Raw genomic sequence first — 26,348 nt, 5'->3', positions numbered from 1 at the left:
ATATTTAAAACCACGACAAGCTTTTCCACTCGCTCATAGCTATCACATATTGGGAAATTGAAATATCATCTATGTGGCGTTGTGATGACGCAGCAACAGATGTAGACAAACTATTTCACAACACTCACAGGCATATACGTTTCTGTATTGCATATTATTGAGTCACCGAGAGGTCAAACTCCTTTGTGTCCACATGACTGTATGACAGTGCCCCCGGTGGCCAAGGACCAAACTGTTTACTTCTTTACATTCTGTTTGTTACGTCTAGAAAGTTTTATAATGGTGCTTTTGGAGGTACACTGATCCCGCCCAATGCAGTTTCTTAAAGTAAGTCTGTCTTTCAAATTGCACTTGTTCAGTTAGGTCATTGTAAAAGGGTAGTAAAAGGCCTTCCTACCACTTTTGGACCATCGGTGTACAGAATTTCACGCTGGGAAAACGGATAAGTGGGCAAAAAAAAAGCACACATGCGGCCCTCGTAATGTTTTCGAATCCATGACTCAAGAAGTTAAGCGATCGTGTGAAACGTGAAAAGACTCTCAAGCAACAAACATATCATGTGTGCATGCATGGAACGTGTGTCATGTTCCAAACATTGTTCCTACGAGGAATTAAAAAGTGCCTTGTGCCGGCTGCGATCAGATACGTTAATCAGTAATGGCCTGTTGTACTTCAGACAGGCGGAATGTGAGCCAGTGCATGTTACTAACAAGGCCAACGCCTCTTGGATTGGAGCTGCTTGCTTGAAAAACTCCTAAAAGAAATAATCCACTTGGCCTCTCGCCGTGTACAATATATGGGAAAAAAAATATCCCGGATTTTTCCTTCTTCCGCCTGCAATAGTTATTAATAGCTCTCTTGAGAACATTTGCTCATGTCCCGCTAAGGACTGGAATTCCTGCTTGAAACTGAGTCAGTCATCTTGGAGGATTACAAAGAACGAGGCACTCAAGCATTTTCATGTGCTCGACGTATGTACGCTCTATGTCAGGGCTGTCCACACTTGATCTTTCTTCTAAAGGCCGATGGAAGGGTAAATTTGAAAAAAGGCTACATTAAAAAAAAACTGCCCACCGAGCAATTATGTGTTGTTTATAAAATACACATCCTTTGAAAAAAGTACTGAACAAAAGAACGTACCAAAAAAAAAAAAAATAAATAAATAATAATCCAGACTTTCAATCTTGAGGCAGCCTAAATAACAAAAGGCTCCCACGGAATGAGGAAGTCATTTCTAAGAAACTTCTGGGACAGTTGAAGTTCCTATCTTTTTTTTTTTTTTTTGTGGGGTGACTTACTTTTTATTGATTAAGAAATATTGTGAAAATGACCCGAGGATTCTGCACAACAGCGACGATTATTTTTAAATAAAATGTTATTAGTAGTTGTGATCATACTTGTCAGGGGGCGAAGCACCCATTCGGGTGTTGCAAGCTCCACACACATTTTTTCAACACTCACTTTGCACGCTGCCCGCCTACCATCATTTTTTTTTTTTTTAAATAGTGTTGCGAAGTGTGTAAACGTTTATTTTGACCATATGCTGCGGGCCACTTAAAAAGAATAAAATAATAAAATAAAATAAATTGGACGAGGGACCACAAATGGCCACCGGACCACACTTTGCAACCCTGTTCGTTGAGCATCCGGTTTCACACGCAAACACAACGACTACTACTAATGACCAGGAAATGAAGGCCTGTCTCGCACACACGCGTGCACGCAGATTTAGGTCAATTGAAGTGAGGCAATCTGAAGCCTTCCATGCAACATACCTTCTTCTCCTCCTGTCACTCAAACAAAGGCGACCTTTCTTTGAAAATAATTCTCCCTAATATCAACAAGGAGCGCTAAATCCTCACAACCTGACAAGAATTGTCCGCAGCCGCGCCAAAAAGCTGTGTTAAAATGACAGCGCTGTAAATTGTTTTAATTATAGCCCACACAGATAACAGCCTGCGGTAACATCAGCCTTTTCTTCGAGCCTTCTGCAAGATCCACACACTCTATTCCCTGGAAAATGCCATTGTTGTGTGTTTATTGAAGGGTGTGCGTGTGTGTGTGTGTGTGTGTGTGCGTGCGTGAATACCATATTCATTTTGCTGCAGGAGGACAATCTATGAATAACAATGAGAGACGCTAATGAAATCAGCCATCAACCTGCGATACATACATATTAAAGCAGGACCTCGGAGTGTCATTCGCTTAGTGCATCATTTGTTCCCACTCTTTTTTGCTCTCTCTCCATGCCACCTGACCTTTAGAGTACGTACCCCCACCGCCCGTTCCCCACTCCTCACGTCTCAATACTTCAAATAGGAGGTGTAGCTGCAGTGCTGTAACTTTGCGGCAAGACGAGATCAAAGTAATAGCGATGTTGCGATATCTAAACGTCACCATATGATCGATATCTTGAAATGTTCCTCACGATACAATAATCATCACAACACCGTGGGGATGTTGGTCATACGAAAGCGACCGACATTGAAAGGAAAAAAAAAAAGCTCAAACAATGAAGAAAATAAAAAGCACAATATTGTGTAAAAGCAGTGATGAAGAAATAAGACTCAGCCGGTAAATTTTCATACGTTCCTATTGGCTGGGCAGAGCAAAGCATCATGGTCCATGTAGTTCCAAATGCCGTGTTCGGCTCCAGGAGGAGAAACGTAATGTTTTCCGCTTTTAATATGGTAATATGACGACGACGATATCGGAATCATTTTATTTCCATTATTTTGACATTCCTACTCGATTGTGGCCCGTCAGCAACGCATTAAACAAACATTTGAGCATTGCAAAGCTTTCAAAAGGCAAATCTCCTTTGCAGCAGATTAGGATTGTAAACGCTAACTCGGGTCCAAGCAAACAGCACCTTGTCTATAATGTCATCTCATCCTCGCTGCTCCTCCCTTTTGCCTGTGAAGACGCTTCACAGCTCCCTTTTCTCTCGCTAACCCCCGCCCACCCCCCACGCGGGCAGGAAATGGATCCCTCCACCTGACAGTGGCCATTTTGAGCCTTCTCTCCACTTTTGCTTCCCTGTAAACAATAGCAGAGGGATAATTGATCAAACAGCCAGGGAACCTTTCGAGCAGGGAAGGTCACCGCCCGCCAGCCCAGCTCGCAAAGGAGGGGAGGGGCACATCTGTGTGTGTCAATATGTATGTTTGTCTGTGAATGTATGTCTAATGAGTCTACGCACGCATGTGTGACAGACTGGAAGCATTATCGTGCGGAAACATGGACAAAAAGAGTGAGTGTGTGGTGTGTGAGGGTCCCTACAATGCTCTTGAACTGCCATTTTTTTTTACTGACAAAGACTCCCATCTGCCACAGAGCCATTGCTGCCTCCCGAGTCGGGAGAGCATTCTGCAAGCCGCGTTCACCTTCATGTCACCTCCACATAGATCACGCCTTGCTGACGCTGTATACGGCGCGCGCGCACACGCGCGCACACGCACGCACACGCATGCAAGCCCCCCCCCACACACACACACACCGCTGCCGTTTCTTCTACCGTTTCCTTGCAATGAACAATAACAGTGGCCAGATGAAAGTTACAGCTGACAATACCAGACACAACAAATTCTAGCTTTAAATTCAATGAGAATAATGCTGTTTTTATTGTCATTGTGCTTAACACTCCAGCCTTTTGTGTTTGTTTGATGCAAAACAAAATATTTGGTATAATCAATGCTCTCCATCCTTGTGAAGACACTGACCACAATAATCAACAATGAATTAACAAGATAGGAAACAGACACAACATGCAACACTTCATTTCTATCTCGACAAGCGCTCATCAATTCAACATTCTTCCTAGGAAATCACAATACCTAACGTATCACTGGTGAGTTATTTTTAGAACAGGACTGGAGGCTACGTCATGCGGTCCTGAGAGGCGCACTCCAAATTCCTGGCATGTTTGGTTGCATTTGCTTTAACGCTGTTTTTTTTTTTCTTTGAAAGGTGGTGGACACAAATGGCCAGCATTGAAGATCAGAATGTTATTAAGAGCAAATTCAAAATGGGCATCATTCATTTCTTTGACAATATTTATACAGCCGTAACGTTAGCACTCATTCTGCAACATGTGATCATTGTCCCTGGAACAAACGCCTTTTTCATAAATACGATATTTGATTCGCTCACTCACACACTAAGTGTGTCCAAGCAACCGCGAGGATGATATCGCTGTGCAACCATCAGCGCTGTGCATTGTGGGAGTGTCTACTGGGGCAGAGAGACGCGACAGGGGCTGAGGGATTCACACGCCTCTGAAAGACAGCCAGAAGGGGAAGGGGGAGGGGGAGGGGCTTAAGGCAGAGGGAGACGTGCAGGGCATGCAGCGGGGAGGGAGAGCAGGGGGAGCAAAATACAGAAGGGGGGGGGGGGGGGGGGGGGGTTACTGGAAATGAGAGATGGCATTTTAAAGAGGAAGCTGAATTTCACCTGCAATTACCGTAGCTCCGGGGCACATGGCTCGGTTAGGAGACATTTCATTCCAAAGCCGCCGTGTACGGCTGCAACGCGGAGCCCGGAGAGGCACCAAAGTAAAGAGGGAGAGGGAAAAATAGAAGAGTGGCCAAGATGGCCCTCAGCAGATGTGGCGATGAAAGAGAAAGAGAGGACGCAAGCAGGGATGGAACTCAGGAGAGTAGGAGAGGATGCAAAAGAGGAGAGAAAGAGGATATCTCATTCAGCAGGCCCCAGCCCAGCCATCTGCACACCACACCAGACCGCTGAAACGGGCCTCCGAGAGCACACAAACACACACTCCCAATCCCGATCTGGCGCACACGCAGCAAAAAGCAGATCGGCACCCAGCAAAGAGTGACATTCAACCAAATCATTCTCTGCATCGGTTCTGGTTCTTGCGTCTCGATGAAAGCTCATTCTATCCCACGCAAGTCCAAATGGAGCAGGCAAGGCTTCCTTTCCCCGAGGCTCCGCGTCCTGCCTAGTTTCACCAGGCGCACTGCTGTGTTTCATACAAGTGTGACTGCACAAATACTGTAATGAGCTCTCCCTGGGAGCTGGGGGCCTCCTGGCACTGCTAATGCTTCCTCTGGACCGCAGCTGTATCCAGGTTACAACCTGGCCTGGCCGACAGGCCTCCAAGGGACAAACGCTTCCCAACAACAAGCATGCACGGAGGCCGAAAGCAAGCTTCAGAAAAGGTTACATTGCGTATTTGCTGGAGGATGTTGCGCAACAGGGGGGGGGGCTGACGAGGCCAAGCAAAGAATTAAGTGTCGAGGTGATGCACTTTGGCCATAAATGCCCAAGATGCACGCCTTAAACCGAGAGACTCTCGGAGCGACAGCTGCTGGCGCTGTTCATGTGTGTCACAAAAGGAGGCCGGTATGTGCCGTCTGCTTAGTGATCAGCCACCACACAGAAAAGCTTGCATGTACCAGATGCATCCAGGCAACATATTTGTGTAGGCTCGAAAACATGAAAGCAACATGGATCCATCCATGAAAATCAAAAGCCAATCCTCACATTTGAGGTGCCAAACTTGTTTTGATCGTTGGGGTTGTTTGGGCTTAATAAAAAGTGAAACTTTTTTTCTCCTCCTAATGTGTCACAAATGACCGTTTTGCAGTTGTGTTGGATGACGACACCCAAAATGCGCAACTGCGTGCTTGACATCCCAGCACTAACTGCAAAAAGCACATAGAGACGTGCACACACTGACAGACCCCCTGTTGTTGCCCTCTCTGGGACAGCTTGGGTTCTTGTCTCTCATGTTGTCTGGGCCCGGAATTCATTGCGGCCCCCTCATGACCACGCACATTATCGTCCAGGCGGGCAGCCCCCGAGCGGACTGAGGCTCCCTGGGTGCGAGCAGTGATTCATGGCACAAGGGTCTGGAAAAGAGCAGCCTCACTCGCTCGGTGCAGGCGACAGGGAGAGCGCACGCTTTTTTGGGGGGTTATTTTTGTTGGGCAGACGGGCTAAATCAAAATCTGGCTGGTGGACTGAACCCGATTGAGACTGTGTGGCCCAAAACGTGTGCGTGTGTCGAACGTAATCACACGAGTACTCAAGTATAGAAACTGGCGGAAAGAAAAGACTATTGGTTGGGATTAAACTTTGTCCGCATTGGCTACCATGAGCTCATTCGCTGCCATTGACGGATATAGAAGACAAAGAGTGCATTCACTTGACCTAGGCTGGCAGGGAATGAGTTAATTATCGTGTGGAAATGGCTTTTCAAAAGGTGACTTCATACCGTTTGTTAACAGACATGTGCAATGTCACATCACTTCGGCTTACTTGGGCTAGGATGCTCGCTAACAGCGGTGTCCCGATACAATTTGTTTTCCTTTCCAATATTGCCGTCTTGATTAATGTCCGAAACTGAAATCGTCCGATACGATATCAGCAGGAATGATACATGCTGTAAATATTTTTTTGTATGAATTGTTATAAGAGATTTGATCAAGTTAAACTATTACAGTGAACCCTCGCTACTTCGCGCTTCACCTTCCGCGGCTTCAGTGCTTCGCGGGTCTAAAAAATATTCGGGGGCATTGTAGTTTCGCCGAGCGGCACGAGGGGGCGCTGGAGCGGTTAGACGGCCGGCGTGCGCCGAAGAGGAGAGTGGACGAAGAAGAGCACGTTCCCCCGGGCACGATTTGGGGCGACGTTTTGCGCGGTTCGGACCGTACCAGAGCTCCGGAGGAGGCCGGCGTGCGTGGCAGTTAAGCCGAAGAGGAACAACTTCCGCCCGGGCATGAGCGGAGCGCGAGGCTGTCAGTTATGAATGAATAAATGAATAAATAAACCACCTTTCATTTCACAGGACGGCGTACCAGCAGGTAAAAGTCGAAGTAATTAAATAAATACAAAAAGAAGTAATTGAATAAATACAAAAATAATGGCTGGGGAATAAAAAAATAAGTTTTAATAATAATTTGTTTTGTTTTTTTGTTATAACATGAATTTCACTCTCTCTCTCTCTCTACCCGTATATATATATGTATATTTTTTTTTATTTTTTATTTTTTTTTATTTTATTTATTTATTTATTTTAAGCATTTTTGAAGGTGCGCCGCTACTTCGCACTTTTTTTTTAAGCATTTTCTAAGGTGCGCCGCTACTTCGCGGATTTTCAGTTTTCGCGGGTGGTCTCGGTCCCCATTAACCGCGATAACCGAGGGTTCACTGTAAACTGAAAAACAATGTTAGGTATGAGAAAGCACGACCCATTTATTCCAAACATTCAATTCAACCTCAAACATGAAAATGTTCTGCACTTGAATCAAATAAATCAAAGCAGAGCTCGTGACGGTTGCACCAACGCTAAAGTTGCTAAATCTGCCAACTTGCAGAAATTCACTGCCTTAACAATTGATGTGAATGTTTCCTATTTTTTAAATTCTGTGAAGGACATTACAGTGGAGCTGTGCATGGGGAGTGTTTCGATATTAATATGAATGCTTCAAAAAACAAATCGCTCAGAAAATGATTGACTTTCTGTTTCTATATCATCCCAAGCGACGACCACAGGTGGTGCTGAAAGCATTGAATCATTCGTTTGTGCATGCCCAGTTTGAGTTTTGCATCCCAATGGGTATGAGTTCTGGCGTCACCAGAACCATCGTTGGCATACTCGTGGTTTTTAGTTTTTTTTCCAAACTTTGAAACATTTTAAAAATATTTGTTTGGATATTTGTTTGTTTTTCGTGACAAATGTATATTGAATGTTTGCATCCGAATTCTGGGGTTTATGCATTTTTTTCCTTCCAATGCAATTCAATTGGCCTCAAGAATGTGGATTTTTATTTTTTTTTTTCGCTATTGGGGGGCCAGCCCCGTCCCACTTTTTCGCAAATAGCAGAGGCCGACTGTAGACAATACCTAACTTTTGTTTTCATTTGCAAAGAGTAAAAGTAAGATGGCAAACAAATAAATATCATCTGTAAATCTACTCATAAATCTACTTAAGAATAACTGAGAGCTGAAGAAGACACGATGGGTAAGCCCCAACGAATGCTGAGTGTGTCAGTTGAAGCGACGTCGTCCTCTGCGGAGACTGCTCAATATCCCGAGGACAGGCTCGCAGCGGCTTTTTAACAACCGTGGCTCTGAGGCAAGTGCAAAGTACTAAATGTTTCGTTGGACGTTATCTCAACACTTCCTTAATCTAACAGGGAACCAGTTTAAAGGGCGCTGGGAGAAAGAAAATCGACTGTGAAACAAAGAGCAAGAGTTGAAAATGATAGCGCTTGCTCAGATTGATGAAATCCTATTCACCTTTTCTGACAGAAAGTGAGACACGCAAATTCTTCCCCTCGGGCTATGAGGTGTAATTTCCCCTTCCACTGTCACAAGGGCCGTGTAGAAAAATGATCTGAAGCTCAGTGACTGACTGGCTCCGAAATGTGTACGTAATGCCTATCTGTCTGTCTAAAATACTGCAATTCTGTTCCATTGTACGGCACAGTAGGATGCGGATGGAAACGTTGGCCCCACAGGACACACACACACACACACACATTTAAAGAGCAAAGTTGTGGGGCTGACGCAAGACTATCTCTGTCTCACGTGTCTCTCCCTTACGGCCGCCTGCTGTTCCTGACCTTCGAGATATTTTTCTCTCTCTTTCTCCCTCGCCCTTTATTCCTCTCTAATTCACACTCATGCGGCGCACATCCACCCTCAGCCCTCGCACATATTTGCGCGTGCATACATCCACGCAAACGCACGCGCAGCCCCTTTTCTGCATAGCTCCTAGCCACTCTGGTTTGTCATTAAAAGGCACTGCATTTCAAGCTCGGATCAAGCAGATGGGGGGGCTACGCAAGCGTTGCTGCGCCCACCTTGGCTAAGTACAAATAGTCGACATGCATTACAGCCCTTAATGTATGCACAGAGTTGTCCTAGGGCTGAAGAAAAGCCATTTTTAAGTGGACGAAGGCTTCATGCGTGGAAATGTTGGGCCGGAATGCTTTGAGCAAGTAAAAGAGAAAAAAATAAATAAATAAATCGCAATCGACTCTTGATGAATCATTCAGATCAATTCAAATGGACGAAAGGTTCATACTTTCAAATAATTCAAAACAACATTAGTATCAGCACCGTAGCTGCTCTTTGCCGTTTACTCGGACCGAGGTCATTAAAAAAACAAAAAAAATTGCTGTTTGGATGAGCCCCAGGTGCAAGAGCAGCATCTGAACTTTGACTTCTAAGGGCCACATAGGCAGAAGAATTGAAGGCAGCAGCTCGGGCCACTCTTGATATTCCAGTCATCATTTAGTGCACTCGGGACTGGTTGCCAGACATTCATTCACACTCACTTTCACATTCGATCAAAATAACATGAATGATGAATTGATTCACAATTGTAACTCAATTGTCTTTTTTCAATAAGGTGTTATGAATAGAAATGCTGTCACCATTTTCATTGTAAATAGATCATTGTGTTTTTGAATCAAGGTGCACCTTCACCTGGAACTGCTCGGCGCGGCGTTGGAAGCGGACCAGCATAAGGCTGTTGTCGTGCCTATCGTTCTGTTCGTTTGCCTCGAACTATCCGTCCATTTCAACCCGACTGGCAGAAGCAGACGGTCACCCCCGCAGAGCCTGAGACAACACGGCCGCATCAATTTGTAATTTAAGAATATGCCTTGAGCTGAGGAAAAACGGACAGCTGGACAGATTTACTCCTTTTGTGCTACGGTCTGCAAGAGGGCCTGTAAGAAACGGCTTCATGTCTCTTCCCCCACCCGAGTAAATGATTCCCCCCGAGGGTGAGTACTCATCAATACTCATCACAAATGATACACGCAGCATGCGGCACCACAATGCATCATTTACAGGCAGAAATGGTGCAGCAAGCTGACAGAATCAGGTCCGGGAACACATTAGGATTTCAATACACAACACATTCAGGTTTAAAAAAAAAAAAGAAAACGAATAAAAGGCACTCGCAGGCCATCGGGTCAGGTAGGAGAGGAAAGTGCAAGTCATTGTCTGCTTGGCGCAACAACAAAGTGCCACCTTGGTGTGAAGTGAAGCCTGGAGGACGCAGCCGCGCCCCTGACAACAGATAGCACTCACACCACGGAAAAGGGAGCAAGAGGAAGGGCGAGGGGGAGATTAACGCCACACGTAACGGCACACATAAACAACCGCACGCAATCCCGCAGCCCTGGAAGCCCCCGTAGGGCGCAGTTAACAACCATTTACATTCTGCGCTCGCCCCCAACCGATAGCAAACTAAGAATGCTTATTAGCCGTGTATGTTTCATATTTGAATGGAAGCCGTCTAATTGCTCAATTCACTGAATGTTTGTAATGTCATCATAACAATCCTTTTTCAAGGGTTTCTTGTTCAATTTAATTTGACAAATGAAAGAAAAAACATCCTGTTTTGCTGAATGAATTAAAATCAAAGGAGGCCTGGAACTGGCACACTATTATTGATAGGTTAAAAAAAATGAAAAAAAATTTACACTGTATGACATCATATAGCTTTTTATAAAGTCACGCATCACCTCTCATACATTCCAGAGTGAGGAGAACATACTCACTGTTTGAGGTGTCTTCAGCTCTTTGTCATAACTGCTGTAACACCTGGGGAGAAAAGAAACACAACACTGCTGAGGTTCCCAGTAAAACAACAGGCTGAGTCACCGGAATGAAACGCGTTTACACGTCGCTTTGATTTATGCCACAAATGAAATGCATACTTTTTAAATGTATGCGCGGGAGAATGCTTTCCCGATTGGATTTCAGGAGGGGATGGGGGCCCTTGATTCGAATTTGTGGTGTGCACAGGCGTCAAACCCGAAAAAAAAATTAAAAAACACAGTGCTGTCCTAACAGAGCTGTGGCTCCACACGAGATACTTATGTACACACACACACACACACACACACACACACACTCGCACGCTTTGTGTTTTTCTCTCTTCCTCTCCGAGCCACTTCTTGCAAAACCAGTTTGTTCGAATTGGATCCACACACTGGAGCTTTGAGTGTGAGGATATTTTCCCCAAACACAAGACAGTTCTTGTAGAGAACCAAGCCCTCCCCGTGTTCTCACGCCCATCTCTCATGCATTGTCTCCGAGGCCCGAGCCTCAACCAAGCAGCTCACACAACAGATGCCGCTCGGCTGCGCATATGACGCCACACACTGTGCCTGCTTTTATATCTTATGGCTTATGTTCAATTTTCTTTGACAATAAAAACCAAGACAGTCTGGTACCAAACTGCACAGAAACATGATCAGCTTGTAGGCCAACAGCAGTGAAGTTAGCAGACACAGACGGTGTCAGGAGCGTGAGCGTGTGAGTAACCAACAAGGTTTTGCTGACAACAAACGCATCCATCTGGTCAGCAGCTTCAGATCAAACGCAAACCTTCATCACACAAAATAAAGTCCGACTCGATCATTAAAAAAAATAAATAAATAAATCACCAAAAGCAGCTTGAGCACGCTGAACGCTGAGGTGGTTGTTTTCAGAATGTGGCGAGAAGAGTCCAAGGAAAGCTGCCTTCCTGAGTTATCCACAGCGAAAGGGAAACTGACAGCTGTGTCATATCGTACTGAAGAAACTGGAAACTGGACTGCGGGTGTTGACTGCGATCACTCAGACAGACAGACAAACATGTGCAAACAACAGACGCACAGCAACACACTTTGATAAGTCGTCGCAGCCATAATGATAAGAGAGCGCCGGGTAGATGGAATTCATCTCCTGCCTTTTCATAAAGACCTATTAGAGGATGATTAAAGGATTTCTGCTCAGCATCGAAAAATGACTTGCCAGGTGAAGGAAGACGCGGCTGTCGGGCCGTTCATCTGTTAACCTCATTTGGTCGCACAATCTTTACCTGTTTGTGTCAGTCAAAAGTCGAATCTGGAGCCTTATTCAACAGACGGAAGAATCTTTTCTTCCGTCTGCCTCTTGGCAAGATATTAACGACGAGATGGTTCTTCACATGGCTACTTCCTCTCATTTTGTTCTTTTGATTGGGTCGTCAAAGCAATGATGCCGCAATGATGTCACGGAAGAAAAAAGGATGAACTGATGTCATCCAGCAGCAAGATTAGGATTAAGATTTGAGGCATGACGCGGCATTGCAGTATTGCGACTGAGGGGAAACTTCAACCTGACGAATGCAACTTCTGAGCCAATCGGCATTTAGAGTTCATTAGTACGCCAAGCATTCATTTCTAAATAATGTATTAAAATGTCGACTAATCACAAGAGTGTTTACCATGATATAATTGGACAATTATATGATGCATAATTGAACAACGGCTCCGATCCGCCATGTTATCGCGGAGGCAAATGATGTTCACCTTTTCATTAACTCGGGCGAATAATGTCATCATGTTTCCGAAAGTCAGACAACACGGCTACACTGAAAAACACTCTTGTGTACAAAACCAAATGTCATTATTCTAATCGTATCCATTTAATACGTGGCTTGTTGAAAGGATGACAGAAAAAGCCGCAGTGACTCGAGGCCTCATTCCCAAATATCTTCTGGTATTCAATGTGGACAAAACAAGTGTACTCTAAAACACATAAGTGAGATTGGCTTTTGAATATTTGATGCTTTGTTAGCAGAGGAGCCGGTGAGGTGTTTGTCTCTTGTTGCTCCCTGTGGGAGTGAGCAAGCGAAACTTGGCCGCAGACACTTTCCCGAAGCCCCCAGAACAAAACAGGCAAGTCTTGACAGTCTTGTCCGCCGCGCAGTCGTCACACAATCACTTGCAGGAAACCAATCCCTAAATAGCAGTGATTCATCTCGTCATCGCACACAATGTCAGTACACAGTGCACAAAGAAGCTCTCTCTTCCTCCCTCGCTCTCTCCGTGTCTTGCCCTATCGGTCGCAACCCCCCCGCGCCCCACCAGTGTGGTCTCTCATGCTGCTTAAAAATAAGTGCTTCTCCCAGCTTTCTTTGCCTTGTGATTTACTGGCAGTGTTTAACTGCGGGGCAGAATCTTTTATCGTTACATGATCTGCGGCTGAAAGCTGACAAAATGGAATCCGAGTGCGAGTACTTTTGTATGGCACAAAGTGCGTGTTCGGGGCAAGGTAAGGGAGTCGGTAGAGCAATAAAAAAAAGCTGTGTGGGAAACGTTTGTCTACATGCGAGTCAACTCCTCCCAGCAGCCACCTTGCGTATGCCTTCCAATGTGTGTGCCTTTTTCATTCCGCTAAATGGTTTCTTCCTTGACTAGATGGAGCAAGCGCCGTCTCCGGGGAGCCGACGCACGGAGCAAAGCGCTTCGGGACAGGCAAAAAGCTCTGAACAATCCTGCAATCCATTTGCGCCAGATAGAATGTATAAGAAATGCCAAGCGTGTGCGTGTGCGCGTGCGTGTGCGTGTGCTCTTGGCTGCGTACACACGCGTGTTTTTGTGCTGCCGTCATCACTCCTCTCGCTTTGTGGCCGAGAGCCCATTGCAGAAATGTGCTTCTCCATACGACACAAAAGTCATTCATATGCACTCAAGCTGTCCTACTTGGTGACCGTCCACCGTTTGCTTTGGACCAGTGATGGCAACATGTTATGTGAACAGATCGTCGGGCTTGTGTGGGCCTACACAACAGCTTCAGTGTATCGTAACAAATTTTATGATCCATCAACATGACGTGTGAAGGTCAGAGTAGGCATGACCAACGCAGCTGTCACATCTCGCTCGCTCGCAAACACTCTGCCGGCCGGCTCAATGCTCTTCCAAAACACGAAGACAGAAACGTGACCCAGCAGGGCCCAAAAGTGGCCAGAGCCCACAGAATAAATCCCAAAGAGGACGGCGTCACAGACGAAATACGAAGGTTTGAAAAGGATTTGGGAGACTCGGCGTCGCGAATCATCAACTGATAAAGCTTCCGAACCAAGCAGCCGCCACATTGCGACCACATGCACAGTGCAATCAGATCCAACACACGAGCTGCATCAGATAAAAAAGAAGAATGGTCACTTTTCATTCAGTTAGAAAGGTATTCATTTGGTCATATTTAGGCCAATTAATCGGAAAATCGGCTTTGATTTCAAAGGTGCGAGCGCTTTGAATCGTTCCACAGTTAAAAACATCAAGATACATTGGTTTAAGATTAAATTCTAACATTGATTTAAAGCTAAATTCCAACAAGATGCATATCAAATCGTCTTCAATTGGGAGCGTAATCGTTGATGAAATGCCACATTTGCAGTGGCCGACTGACAAGTTAGTTAATATTGTAAAATGATAAGAAAAATAACCTCTCGGACACAGTCGTACCAAATTGAATTGAATCCTAATCCCACTCCATTGTTCCACTTTCAATTAAATTGCACTGAATGTACCCAGTAGCGTTGTTCACCACGGCTACAAAAACTGTGATTTATAATAACTCGTTCTCAGTGTCAATCAAAACAGAGCGTTATTTTTTATGTAAAGGCAGACTTTTTCAAACAGCTTTTTCTAACAATGTTCTGGCCAGTCAATGCAGACTTGTTCAAATGCCAGAGATACTAGAAGAAAAAAAAATGACACCAAGATCAATTCTTTCATAAGCCATTCGTGTAACCGGTACAACTCAATTGCAAAGTTGAAAACCAAATGAGATCATGCGGTTGCACACCGTCTACAATGAGCACAACCACCCCTTAAAGTGCTTGTCATTAACCCGAAATAAAGTTAATTTGTTCTAGTAGGCTTTTCCTGTCATATGCTTTGAGCCCAAAGATTTTGCACTAACAATGAAAAATTCTGAATTCCGTCCACCTTCCAGCTGAAGGACATGCCTTAGCCCAAAAGCTAACCTCAATTTCATTGGACTGTAACTTTTTGCTCCACGTTTGGCTGATTTTGTTATAGTCCAACAAACCAACGTGGAACATCCAGGCGGGGTAAGTAAGCAAATATTCAGAAATAAAATGCATACAAGGAAGCTGACAAATGACAGATGGCTTTTTTGTTTTTTTTAAGGACGGACAAAGCAAACTAATAAGCTTTAAATAATGTTTATGAATTATGAAAACTCTGCTGTTGCCTCTCGTGATGCACGTTTTTTTTTTTTTTCTTTTAGGGGCTGGAGGGGTGGACTGGGGAAACGCAAGGAGAGAACTTTAAAATTTTAACTTTAGAACTTTAAAAGGACGCAGGACGATTATTTGATGAATAAGGACAGAGGGACGATGATGAAACGGAGGATGGACCGGCAAAATAGTGTCAAGTGCCCATTTCTGAAAACTGTCAGCCGATTTCACAATGAACGCAAGATGGCAGATTCCACATCCAAAGCAACGGCCGACTCACCAGTGATTTTACATAACAAGCTCTGTGGCATGAGAAAAAAAATACACTAGAGGTCGGAAGAGAACAAATGTGGATCCCCCCCCCTATTTCAGTATTTCAACGTGCGCGTGTGCATGCGCGTGCATGTGTGCTTCTATTAAATGGATCTACTGTCTCCTTGATCAAGGGAGTCAAGAAAGGGCCAGTCCTGTCAAACCCTCAGGGTTAAGTGCGCATGCACATCTGCGCGTGCGCGCGCGCACACAGGATGGATTCTGAAGTACTCTGACAGGTGAGTGATTGAGTGCTTTCATTTCCCCCCAGTTACAAGAAGACATTTGCTCATAAACACACAAGTCTTTGCACACACTTGGTGGACGGCGAAAGCGAAAGCGAGAGAGCGAGAGAGCGAGAGCTGTTGTTTCCTAAAGGATGCTGCCGCTGCCTGCATGCTTAAATTAGCTCTAAATGTTTGGATTACACACGGGAGCTCTCGCAAAGGATTTAGCAACCGTCGCCTGGCGTTTGGGGGATGTGTCACTCTTTCCATCTGCGTCTTGCTCTGAGAAAGTCAGCGACCGTGAAAAAAAAAAACCCATACATTCTCCGAGTCGTGTTAAAATGAGCACATGTTCGCTGCATCTATCCGTAAGACAAACGTGACATGCTGAGAAATGGTTGAAATCGTTCGGCAAGTAACAAAGACAAAAGCAGGAGGACACATATACCCCCATGAGTCCTCCTCGCATTCCACTTTTTGAGAGTGCAGCCCTAGATTCGTCGGTGGGGGAGGAGAGGATATGTGACCAGACGCAAAGACAGAGAGAAAAGAGGAGAAGGGGAATGAGGGAGGTCAGTGCCCCCAACTCAGATAAAGGCCTCTCCCTCCCTCCTTCCACCGCGGCTTTCCAAGCCCCTGCCAGGATCGAGACGCGTCTCACGTTACAGCTGTCTCTCAGTGTCATCGTTCAGGAGGGCGAGAGCACAAGCGAGGGACAGATAGAAAAGGCGGGGGGGGAGCGGGACAATGCCACGAGCGAGTCGAGGCGGGATAGGCTTTTCTAGAAAAACAACGGCGGTAGCAGGTTCGGCTGGATGCGGAAACGTTTGTGCTTCAACTGCCTCGTGGCGTTTTTAATGCTAATGATAATGTTAATGTTTGCCGCAATGTTGGGCTGTCACGAACAATACAGAAAGGCTTTGACCTTTTCCACTCATGTTATGCTTGAAATGTGAACAGCACTAATGGCACCATTTCGTCATCATCACCTTAGACACTGGACACAAAAGATTCCCACAGGAGGAGTCAAAACAATACAAAAAAAATATATATATATGCCGTTTTGCTTTAATTGTCACACACTGAGCAGGCGAAAAGAAACAAATGCTAGTCAAACGTGGAGATGGCAGTGACTGATGTACTCAGCTTATCACTACGTGTGATGGGACTTTTGTGGATTAGACATAGTTGAGTCACTTCTCTTAACGTGAGTCCCCTTTTGTTAAAACGCTAAAAGCGGCAGCTTGTCGCAGGTCCAGTAATGACTAATCCAGTCACCGCAAAGACTTCAGCCTGCGTTGCGAACAAGGTAGGGCCACGGAGGTCAGTATTTAGGCAAGCGGGGTTCAAACTTGTTTCTTTTTAGGGTTTACGCTTTTGGATAAGTTTCCCATAAGTTTCACATATAAAGAGTGTCGCATATTTACACTTGATGGCGCTGAGGTAAAACATACTTTGGTACAAATACACATCAAGCTATGACATAGCGTCAAACGGCGTTCCTGTTTGTTTTTCTTTTCCTTCTGTCCTTGCCATTTCTCATGGTATTGTGCGGGAGTTCAAATATTTAACATTCTGGCTCGGCCTCGAGCAGGCTTTGCCAGCGCAGCTAAAATAAAAGCCTTTGTGGCAGCAGTAACCAGATTTGAAATGCTGAAGAAGATCAATAAATGGGGGGCTGTCGCATGCACGTGTGTATCCGTGCGTGTGTGTCCCATTCCTAAGCCCTAATGTCTGCATTCTCGCAGCGCTCGTGTATGTGTTCATGCAAATTTGTTAGCACCCACCAAGACCCGCAGCGTACTCTGCCTGCGACAAGCTTCTCGACAGGATCATCATCTGACCTTCGAGGTACCCGCACCGAGAAACTAATATCATTCCCATTCCCTCATCCAAAGCCCTCTTCTGATTTTTTCCATTCTCACAATCCCTGCCCCATCAAAGCGCGGGCAGTGTGTGGGGCAGAGATGGGGGAATTCTGTTGAAAAGTAGAAATACAGGCCCCCCCTACTGCAGATGGAGTATGTCGAGGTGTTGTAAACATCAAAAGAAAATGGCAGGTTTCCCGGCCTTGTTGAAATTTTCATAATCAAGTTCCTACTTAAAATGAAGACTTTGCGAACGTCTCGTCAAAGCAACACTTTCTCAACATGGCAAATAAGTTTCCCAATGTCGCTCTTTTTCCTGTCACTTTCATTTCATAAAGGGCACATTAAATGGATGCTTTCGGCTCACAAAAAGCAAAAAAAAAAATGTTGCCGGTGTTTCATTTAGGTTTTCCCATCCTCACTAATGTAAAACACAAAGAAAACAGCCCTGAAGAAGAAAATAAATGCTGCAGACCTTTGGAGACTTCATTAACCAAAAAAAAAAAACTAACCATTAATTTCACAAGGCATCTGCTTGAAAGAAAGGTGGGGGTGGGATTCAACCTTTTTGCCTTCCTGATGAAAAACGGGCATCTGAACGAGGCAACGCGTGCACAAACAACCTTGACCTTCATCAAGGAAATTCTCACATTGAATGATAAAGACCCGGGGGGAGAAAAGAAGCAGCTTATCGCCGTTGCCTCCCAAATTTGGCCGCGCTGTCTTCAGTCTCCTCAAAGTCAATACGGGGTGACCCATTTGTACGTTATGCCAGCTATTGTTTGGTCATTAAGCCACCATGTGTAAAGCGCTCATTATACAAAGAAAACCAACACGGGTCAGTCTTAATGAACTTTTCAGTTTGGTCACTTGTTTCTGCAAAAACAAACGTGTCCCCGAGTCCATTGACAATTGAGACTTTTTACACAGCAGATGCATGACCGAATAAGGCCGTCGTCGTAGCTACTCACATTGAAAAGGTGGCTGTCACCTGCCGCTTTTTTTAAGCAGCCCGTCCGACTTGCTGGACAAAAACGGAAAGGCAACATAAGGTTAGCTGGCTCATCTTAAAGTGAAGCGGCTTTCCAACTGAAAGCAATGTAAATATGGATCAAGAAATAAGCTCCCTGCACGGACTGCTAAAACAGCTTCAAATCAGTTTGATGCCGGCAGAGAATCCCCAACCGGATTTGGCACAATAAAAGGCATTATCAATTAGCTTTGTTCCTCTCGAAAGGCCCTTATAGGAGACATGTCTCCTACTAAACATCTGTTAAATTCCCACTGCTTGGTATATTTCATCAGCGATTGTTTTGGTTATTTTGAGAGCGCACATTTATATGTATAAAGTCGATGAGGGAAGATATGAGCAAGACTTGTACGGACGTTTGCTCAGCTCAACACCGCGCAGAACTCAGCATCCTCTCTAGCTCTCGCAGCTCTGTATCAGCACTCACATGCGCAGATTTGACATGGCTCCCAGATGGTCATTATCGTCAATAGATTGTGTGTGTGTGCGGCGCAAATTAATAATAGTCTAAATGGAAAATCCTGCTATTGCAGCAAGGAAAGATTTAGGTTAACGGATAACAACAGACATATACAAAGGAAGGGAAGGTTCCATAAACAGCGCCACAGTCAACAGTGGTTCCCAAGCTTTTCCCACCAAGTACCACCTAAAAAGCTCTTGGATCTCCAAGGACCACCAACATGAGCAACATTAAAAGTAGCACAGGAATCCCAATTTGTATATTTGCAATTCTAATTCGTAAAAGTTCAACTAAAAGATTCAATTCAACTTTGTTTCACTTTTCGGTCAATTACAACTGAACTGTACTTCCCAAATGTAATCGACTGGCTCAGCTAGCTTAGCACAGTTCTCTAGGGCAGCCGTTCGGTGTATTGCACCTATTTTGGCGTAAAGACATATTTTTGACGGATGCAACCATCTCACCGCTTGCTCTCCTTTGAGTCACCGTCTCACGCTGAATGTAGCGTTAGCGAGGCGCCTAGTCAAGCCGTCAGCCACTATGGTTGCTACGCAACCTCAAAATTAAAGCTCAACAAGTAATACTACATGGAAATCAATGCCTTACTTGGCTTTTATTTTGAAGTTGGCCTTTGGAAGAGACTGTTGTGACAGCTGACTTGACTTTGATTTGATACTGTCCGGAAATATTCTTGGTGCATAACTTCTTAATGACAGACGTGAACTTGAGCATAATATTCATTTTCCACAACTCATGCGCCATGGCACATGGCTCGGGTGCACCGCTTTGTGTAGAATTTTCTCTTCAGACACTTATTAAATTCCCTAATAAAAATCAAAGTTTTGTCATTTTGTTTGAACCAAGTGGATACAAGGAGGAATTTGCTTCATGATTCATTTGTCAGTCTGTGTTAATCCAATTTTTAAAGAGCTCGACGCTTTCAGGTTAATAAGAATTTACATGCAATTACAAGTCTAGTTTCAGTCAATTTCATGCTCTAGCTTTGTTTACTTTCGGGATGCCCTCTAAGGGCTACATCGAGGAAAAACGTTCAAGGTGTGGGAGGTTCATGCTGAATTCATTCCATCAGTATGCATTGAGATACGCTATGCAATGATACATAAAATAAATAAATAAATAAAAAACCAGAACGGCAGACATCAAAGCTTTAGGTGATAAGAGAAATAGTTGCAGAGTTTTTCAGGAGCTTTGGCATAGGCGTAGCCAGTGGCCCTGAATCCCACTCGACTAGATCGGCCTCCGCATTGCACAGGACTTAAAAGCAAAATAAGCGCAAACCGCACCAAGCTGACTGATCTTTAAAAGAGTGTTGACATGAAGATAATTATTCGAACGTTTAAAGAAGCAAGAAAGCAAAAAAAAAAAAAAAGAACTTTGCAAATAGTTTGACAATGTTATGAAATTCAGACACAAATAATCACTGTCAACCTTTGTTAAATGGAAAAGAATTACATTATTATCACTCTTTAATGACCTTTGCACAATCACACATCCTCTTGACATTTCTTTCCCCGCACATCTGAAATACTTTAACTTGCTTGGTATTTTGTTGTCAGACTAATCACATGACAGCATTCCCACTATTATTCTACTACTCGTTACTTGTCTTGTAAGAGCAACGCCACCAGTACAGGCAAAATTATCGTCGGTTGTGCAATCCATATTGATACCAAAATTTCACCCACCCAGGTTATATTCAATTAATTACAGTGGTAACTTGACTTGAGCAACCACAAGCAGTACTTACAATTTTTTTTTTATTGTGAGAAGTGTAGCAGGTGATGGATTTGGGGTGGGGGGGAAAAGGTACAAAAGCCAAATATACGATATTGTTAGGCTATTAGTCAGGAGGTGGGCAGTCCATCAGTACCAATGGAAGGTCCGTTTCGCTGGCAGACTGACGACTGACAGAAACATTGAAACGCTGACGGAATAAGCGCTGACATAAGCAATTTCCGACCGTCATCCGACCCGGCACTAACCCGAAAAGGACCATAGGACGTGTCAATATGGAAGCGTCGAGCTGCCAATTAGGAGTTAACATTTTGGACTACCAAACTTGCTTGAACGTGGCTAAATATCCCCCCATATTTGTTGTTATTGTTAGCGGAGCCCTCAACGCGTGCGTTGTCATTTTCAGTCCACAGAAAGTGGCAAAATGCCTATTAAGGGTATTGATTGGACATGAAAAATAATGAAGCACAAATTCATTATAGACAATATATTCATTCTGAAGTTTTTATTGCTGAAAATTGCTAAATTAGGGGAGTCAAGCCAAGAATGTTCTTTACAATATAAATAATAATAAATTCATAAAATATAAACACGGCAAGCTGATCAATATGGCTTTAAGTTGGGCAGTAATATGCAGCATTTTTTTGTCCATCTCGGAGGCGGCCATTTTGCCATTTTCTGGCGACCAAAAATGACATCACAGTTGGTCAGCGCTTAACTAACGACCAATCATAGCGAAACGTCAGCAAACAAGTGAGCCGATCAACACAATATGAATCGGAATGTTGTGCTTACACTCATGAAAGTGCAGAGAACATTATTATTTTTAGGTTGACTAACTTGTGGATTGTCTTCTCACGCACACCATTTCAGATAAAGTGCTGCAAAAAAGCCAAAGAGAAAGAGTTTGTTTGGCGTATGCCAAGTTTAAGAGTAAATCTTGCGATGCAAAAAGTGTACCACACAAGCGAGTCTTCTGAGGGGCACTGGATGGCTTCTGACATCACATATAAAAGCAGAAACAATGTTGAGAACACTGCAGCATAACGTTAAAGCAGAAACAATTGCTGAAGATATTTACATCAGCACAGTCAACAATACGGACGTTCAAATTCATCCGTTAGTCACATGAATTTCTTCAGGCATAGTGTGAAAATGACTTGGGATGCGAAATGATACATTTGAAGCCCTTCCATTCAGTCAAAGGCACTTTCTATCTCACTCACTTTTTCGATAGCATTCGTATGGCATCAGAGCAAACCCAAACATCGCCGCTAATTTTCTGAAGAATTGTCTAATTCCAACATCCCGGCAGCAGACTATGGGGCTGGTCATCAACACATGCATCATTTAACATGCCGCATCAAAGTCGGTCAGTAGACCAGCCAATTTGATTTGGAGACAAAAAGCTATTGATTAAGACGAAATAAATCGCTATAATATTCTCAAACATGCAGCGCTTGGGTCGCGTGTCTCCCAAAAGATATTTTGTAATAAAGGATTATAGTGCATGCGGCTTTGTGTGCACATGGGATTGTATTCTCCAAAGCTGTCCAAGTTCTGTCAGATTCAGCACCCCAAGACACAGAGCTCGTGAACCTAATTTCACCTAATCAGCTTAGTCAATAGCAACCATTTGCTGTGACTTTGCTAGACATGCAAATAGGGCTTAACTATGTCTATCCTTAATTCCTCAGTGTTCATGTTGAGCAGAGTTCCTCCTTTATTGCTGCAAAAACAACAGTTCCAATATAAGAGATGGGACAGCCATAGTGAGTATTAAACTATTGTGAGTGTGCTTTCATCTCAAAGCAACGACGCAAACAACCCCTGACGGATCGGTTAACCCTCAACACGTTGGCTCCTGCCTATTTCTCAAAAATCTGGATGGGAAAGCACAAAATGTAAGCACAGTGGAACCCTGACTTAAAAATTCCCCATTGTATGAGTTTTCAAGTTACCAGCTGTCGTTGAGTCACTTTTTTGCTTTGTGAGCCATATTTTGCATCATCAGCAAGCGGCTGCTCAAGCAAAGTGAAAAAAAGTGTCATCAATGCACTTTCAGTCTTTTATTGAACAGGTCAAACAGAAATGAAAGCACTTGCAAGAAGCATGGCGCAAGCCTTCAAACAGCCGAACAGAGCTGCTGATGTCACCAAGTCACGCCCCCTTAAAGGCAAACTCGTCACCAGACCTCAGTCCAATTCTTATCAGCCTACAAACGGTACTTGCTTAGCTCGAGATTTTTAAGGACCTTTCTGTCGTCTTGAATGTTGCACTTTGCGACACGTGTTGGCCATCTTTACGCAGGCTGGCAAGTATTTACATTACATAAACATAGATCCTGCCTTGAGTGCTGAATCACTCGCAGACATGGCAGCCATACTGGAAGTGGCAAAGTGAAGAGACCTGTGACGATACCTCGTTCATTCACTCCATTAAGATGCACCTTCATGGCGGGGCTCATGAAATTAATACTGAACCATTACTTCTGATTGCATGATGACATTTTAACACCAATATACGCGTACAATTTGCAGATTTTATGGCAAACAATAGCCACATCCAATATGGCTGACGCTCTTGACGTATTGTACGGAAAGTGCGGCTCTCTCCTATCGATTGTTGGCATGAGTTGATTTCAATTGGAAAATGGGTCCTGGCACATAAGTCACCTTGTGAACAAGTGAGAGCGACATTTGAGAATTTCAAAAGCTGAGATGCATTGCTGCGTTTTCAATCCAGCGATACTACAAATGGCTTCTAAGCAGCTCCATGAAATCAAGCAACTGTTGTGTCGATGCATCAGCGGCGTGAGGAGGGAGCACCATCTCCATAAAGACAGGACAGGAGGACATGGGGGACACGGGGGGTCTACGCCGGCCTTCATGTTTGGCTAAACATCTGCTTCTTGCCACTCTGGCTTTGCAGCAATAAACGGCCAAACAAAAGAGGTGGGAGGTGAAATGATCACATTTTCCATTTCAAAGCGTTTGCTTGTTTGGCTTAGTTTTTCCTTTCCTGTCCCCTTTGGACATTGAGCTCAAGTTTAGCTCCACTGACTCAACAACATGGACTAGCGAAAATAAGAGATAGGAGACAATTCCTGTCTCTTTGGACATACAAGATGTGAGCTGAAGTTTAGCTTCACTGTCTCAAAATGTGTGCAACAATAACTAGAATAAGAGATAAGAGGATACTATGAAGATTAATGGCGTCTCTTTCTTTCGAATCCCAAGTAAAGCTCAGCTTGGATTACAACAGACAAGACAGACAGTCTTCCCCCAATCAATGTGCTTTTATGTTAACAAGCTTACATTAATTAAAAGACATTTCATTTCAGATTAATTCGCGCTATTTGGACAGAATTGACACTGACAATTCTCCCCTTAATAAGATTCATCGTAATTAACTTCCTTGTTTCCCTTTCCTCCTCCTTTTTTTTCTCTCAAGTGTCTTTTGCTTCATTCGGAGATCAACAAAGCACAAACGTACTGGTTCAACTTGAAATCAACATTTGAACAATGCACGAGTATTACTCACACGTTTGTGAGCAAAGACAAAACGGCAGCTTTCACTATTTTATACCCACCTGCCCATCGAAAATGACGAGCTTGATCGCCGTTTCGTCGTCTTGTCCACTCGCGGCTAACTCGACCGCTCATTGCATTTGCATGTGCTCCCACAAAACGTCAATCACGAACTCGTCAATACTCCCTCGTGTGCTCTCCCGTCAGCTATACCTCCGTTTTCGCTTCTTTTTTTAGTCGAAAACTTTGTTGTAAAACTTAGCAACACAACGTGGATGCAAGCGAAGGTGAGTAGTGTTTGTGTGCTGGTGCTGGTGCTGGCGGCGCGGGGGGGGGGGACATTAAAGATAGCCAAGATGGCGAAGGGCTTGTTGTTTTGGCAAGGGGACAGAGAAACTGACGATATTGTGAATATACACACAAAAAAGGGTTACATTTTTCTGTGTCACGGCTTGAGGAAGCGACCTCTTCTCCCCCTCACCCCCGCACTTGTGTCTTGACCAGCCAAACAACGGAACCGGGGGCACCACGAACCGGGGGGGGACCAATGAAGGACTAAACCGAAATCAACCTTCGGGAATATGCTACAGTCGTGGTTAATTTGTTGTTAAAGTGGACGGCGTGCCCCGTTAAAAAAAGAACTAGAACAGCCACCAACGCGATAAGCGTTCGTTCGATGACTAAAAGCTAAAAGCACCACGAAGGCAACGTAAAAGTTGAATATGTTGATAAATAAAAGCAAATAGAAAGCAAATGATGCGTGAGAAGAGAAGCAAGCGAAGCAACACAAAAGACGATCTATCCCACTCTCGGGTCACCACGAAGAGAAGCGAGAACACTTCGATTGTGTATGTAAGAGCAACAAAACTCCGATTTTAAAACTCATTTGCTGCTTTCAAGTAGTGTAAAGCACCAAAAAGCGAAGCCACAAAGCAGCGATTCCACTTGCTTGTGATGAGAGCGAAAACGCGGCGACACTCACTCAGTCACAGTGAAATAAAACCAAACACTTACCTTGTTTTACTTTCCACTTTACTTATTTCCAACGTGGATTAAAAGGCTCAGCTAAACACTCCGGTTTGTTCGTTTGTTTTGCTTCTTTTTCCACCTCTCTGGGTCGCTTTTGGTTATGAAAGAGGTCGATGACGAATGATAAAGAAGGGGAATTGGGCAGTAATTGAGTCTCGCAGAGTGCGTGTGTGTGTGCGTGTGGGTGTGTGTGTGCAGATTGAAGGAGACTCTCCTCAACGTTTATTCAGGCTCCACTTCAAGGAACCGACCTGACGTCGTCGGCTCTCTACTGCCACACAAAGAGAGGAAAAAAAGTTGTTATTTGTGCAGCGGCCCCTTGGCAACCAACAAGAATGCAGTCATTGACCGTTATTACTTTGAAATGCGACATGACATTAAAGACGTCCAATGCTCGTAGCGGCCCCTTAAAAAAAGACGATGCGTATCACTTTATGGCGATAACCTGCCTCAAATGAAGACATGAAGTCACATTGTTAGATTTGCATTCGTGTATTTCGAGTATTCTCGACCAAATCCTAAATGTCCGATTTTGCTTTCTTTCATTTTGACATGACATTCCACGTGGAATTATTGATTGCAATAAATGTTAATGATGAAAATGATATCCCAAGCTTTCTAGCACGCAGTGTTAAAGGTTAATAACGTATGCAAGTAGTCATTTGAAATAAAAAAAGTAAGACTAGATCTATTTCCAAGCGTAGTGAAACGCCTTCAAAACTTTTGTATGCTTATGGTCTTTTTTTTAAAAAAATTAAATCCATGTTTCATTTAAAAAAAAAATCTCTGTGCATGGAGCTCTCCCTGTGCTGAAAAGGCTGATTTTAAAAAGACAATATAGTCAAGTTGTCACGGTTCCGTTTGAAATTCATGTCAAATGCGACTATTCCCATTGTTGATAGAAAGACCATATGGAATGATTGATTGTGTTAAATTGAATACTAAACATTGATACTCTATATTCAGAGGTTTTCAAGCATGCACTATGAAGGTTATGACAAGAATATGCATTTTTAGTACTTATTCTTTTCTCCATCATTGAAAGTGGCATACGGTCTCCCCTCACATATTTAGAGTTCTGCATTCACATTTTCACCTATGAGCAGATTTTCTCTTAACCTTGTTTCTGTTAGTCA

At 44.0% G+C, this 26,348-nt stretch overlaps 1 protein-coding gene across 9 annotated transcripts in view; it reads right to left on the bottom strand.

Annotated features, from left to right (window-relative positions):
* The window catches only part of baz2ba (bromodomain adjacent to zinc finger domain, 2Ba), a 79,804-nt gene extending 54,367 nt beyond the window's left edge, over positions 1–25,437 (bottom strand). For 7 of the 9 annotated variants that reach the window (XM_088295624.1, XM_088295630.1, XM_088295627.1 and 4 more), the window contains exons 1-2: positions 25,198–25,433; positions 10,545–10,587 (exon numbers count right to left, since the gene is read on the bottom strand). The gene's annotated coding sequence lies outside the window, so the exon portion shown is untranslated. Of the gene's footprint in view, positions 1–10,544; positions 10,588–24,245; positions 24,459–25,197 lie in introns of those variants that run through there. The other 2 variants (XM_088295631.1, XM_088295625.1) reach the window with 2 other exon arrangements.
* Positions 25,438–26,348: the final 911 nt, after the last annotated feature.

This window comes from Idiotropiscis lumnitzeri, chromosome 5 (assembly GCF_059441095.1).
Source record: "Idiotropiscis lumnitzeri isolate Australia: NSW breed Sydney's pygmy pipehorse chromosome 5, RoL_Ilum_1.0, whole genome shotgun sequence".
Taxonomy (NCBI): Eukaryota; Metazoa; Chordata; class Actinopteri; order Syngnathiformes; family Syngnathidae; genus Idiotropiscis; species Idiotropiscis lumnitzeri.
The sequence above is the reverse complement of the archived record's forward strand: the minus strand, read 5'-3'. Positions and strand labels throughout refer to the sequence as shown.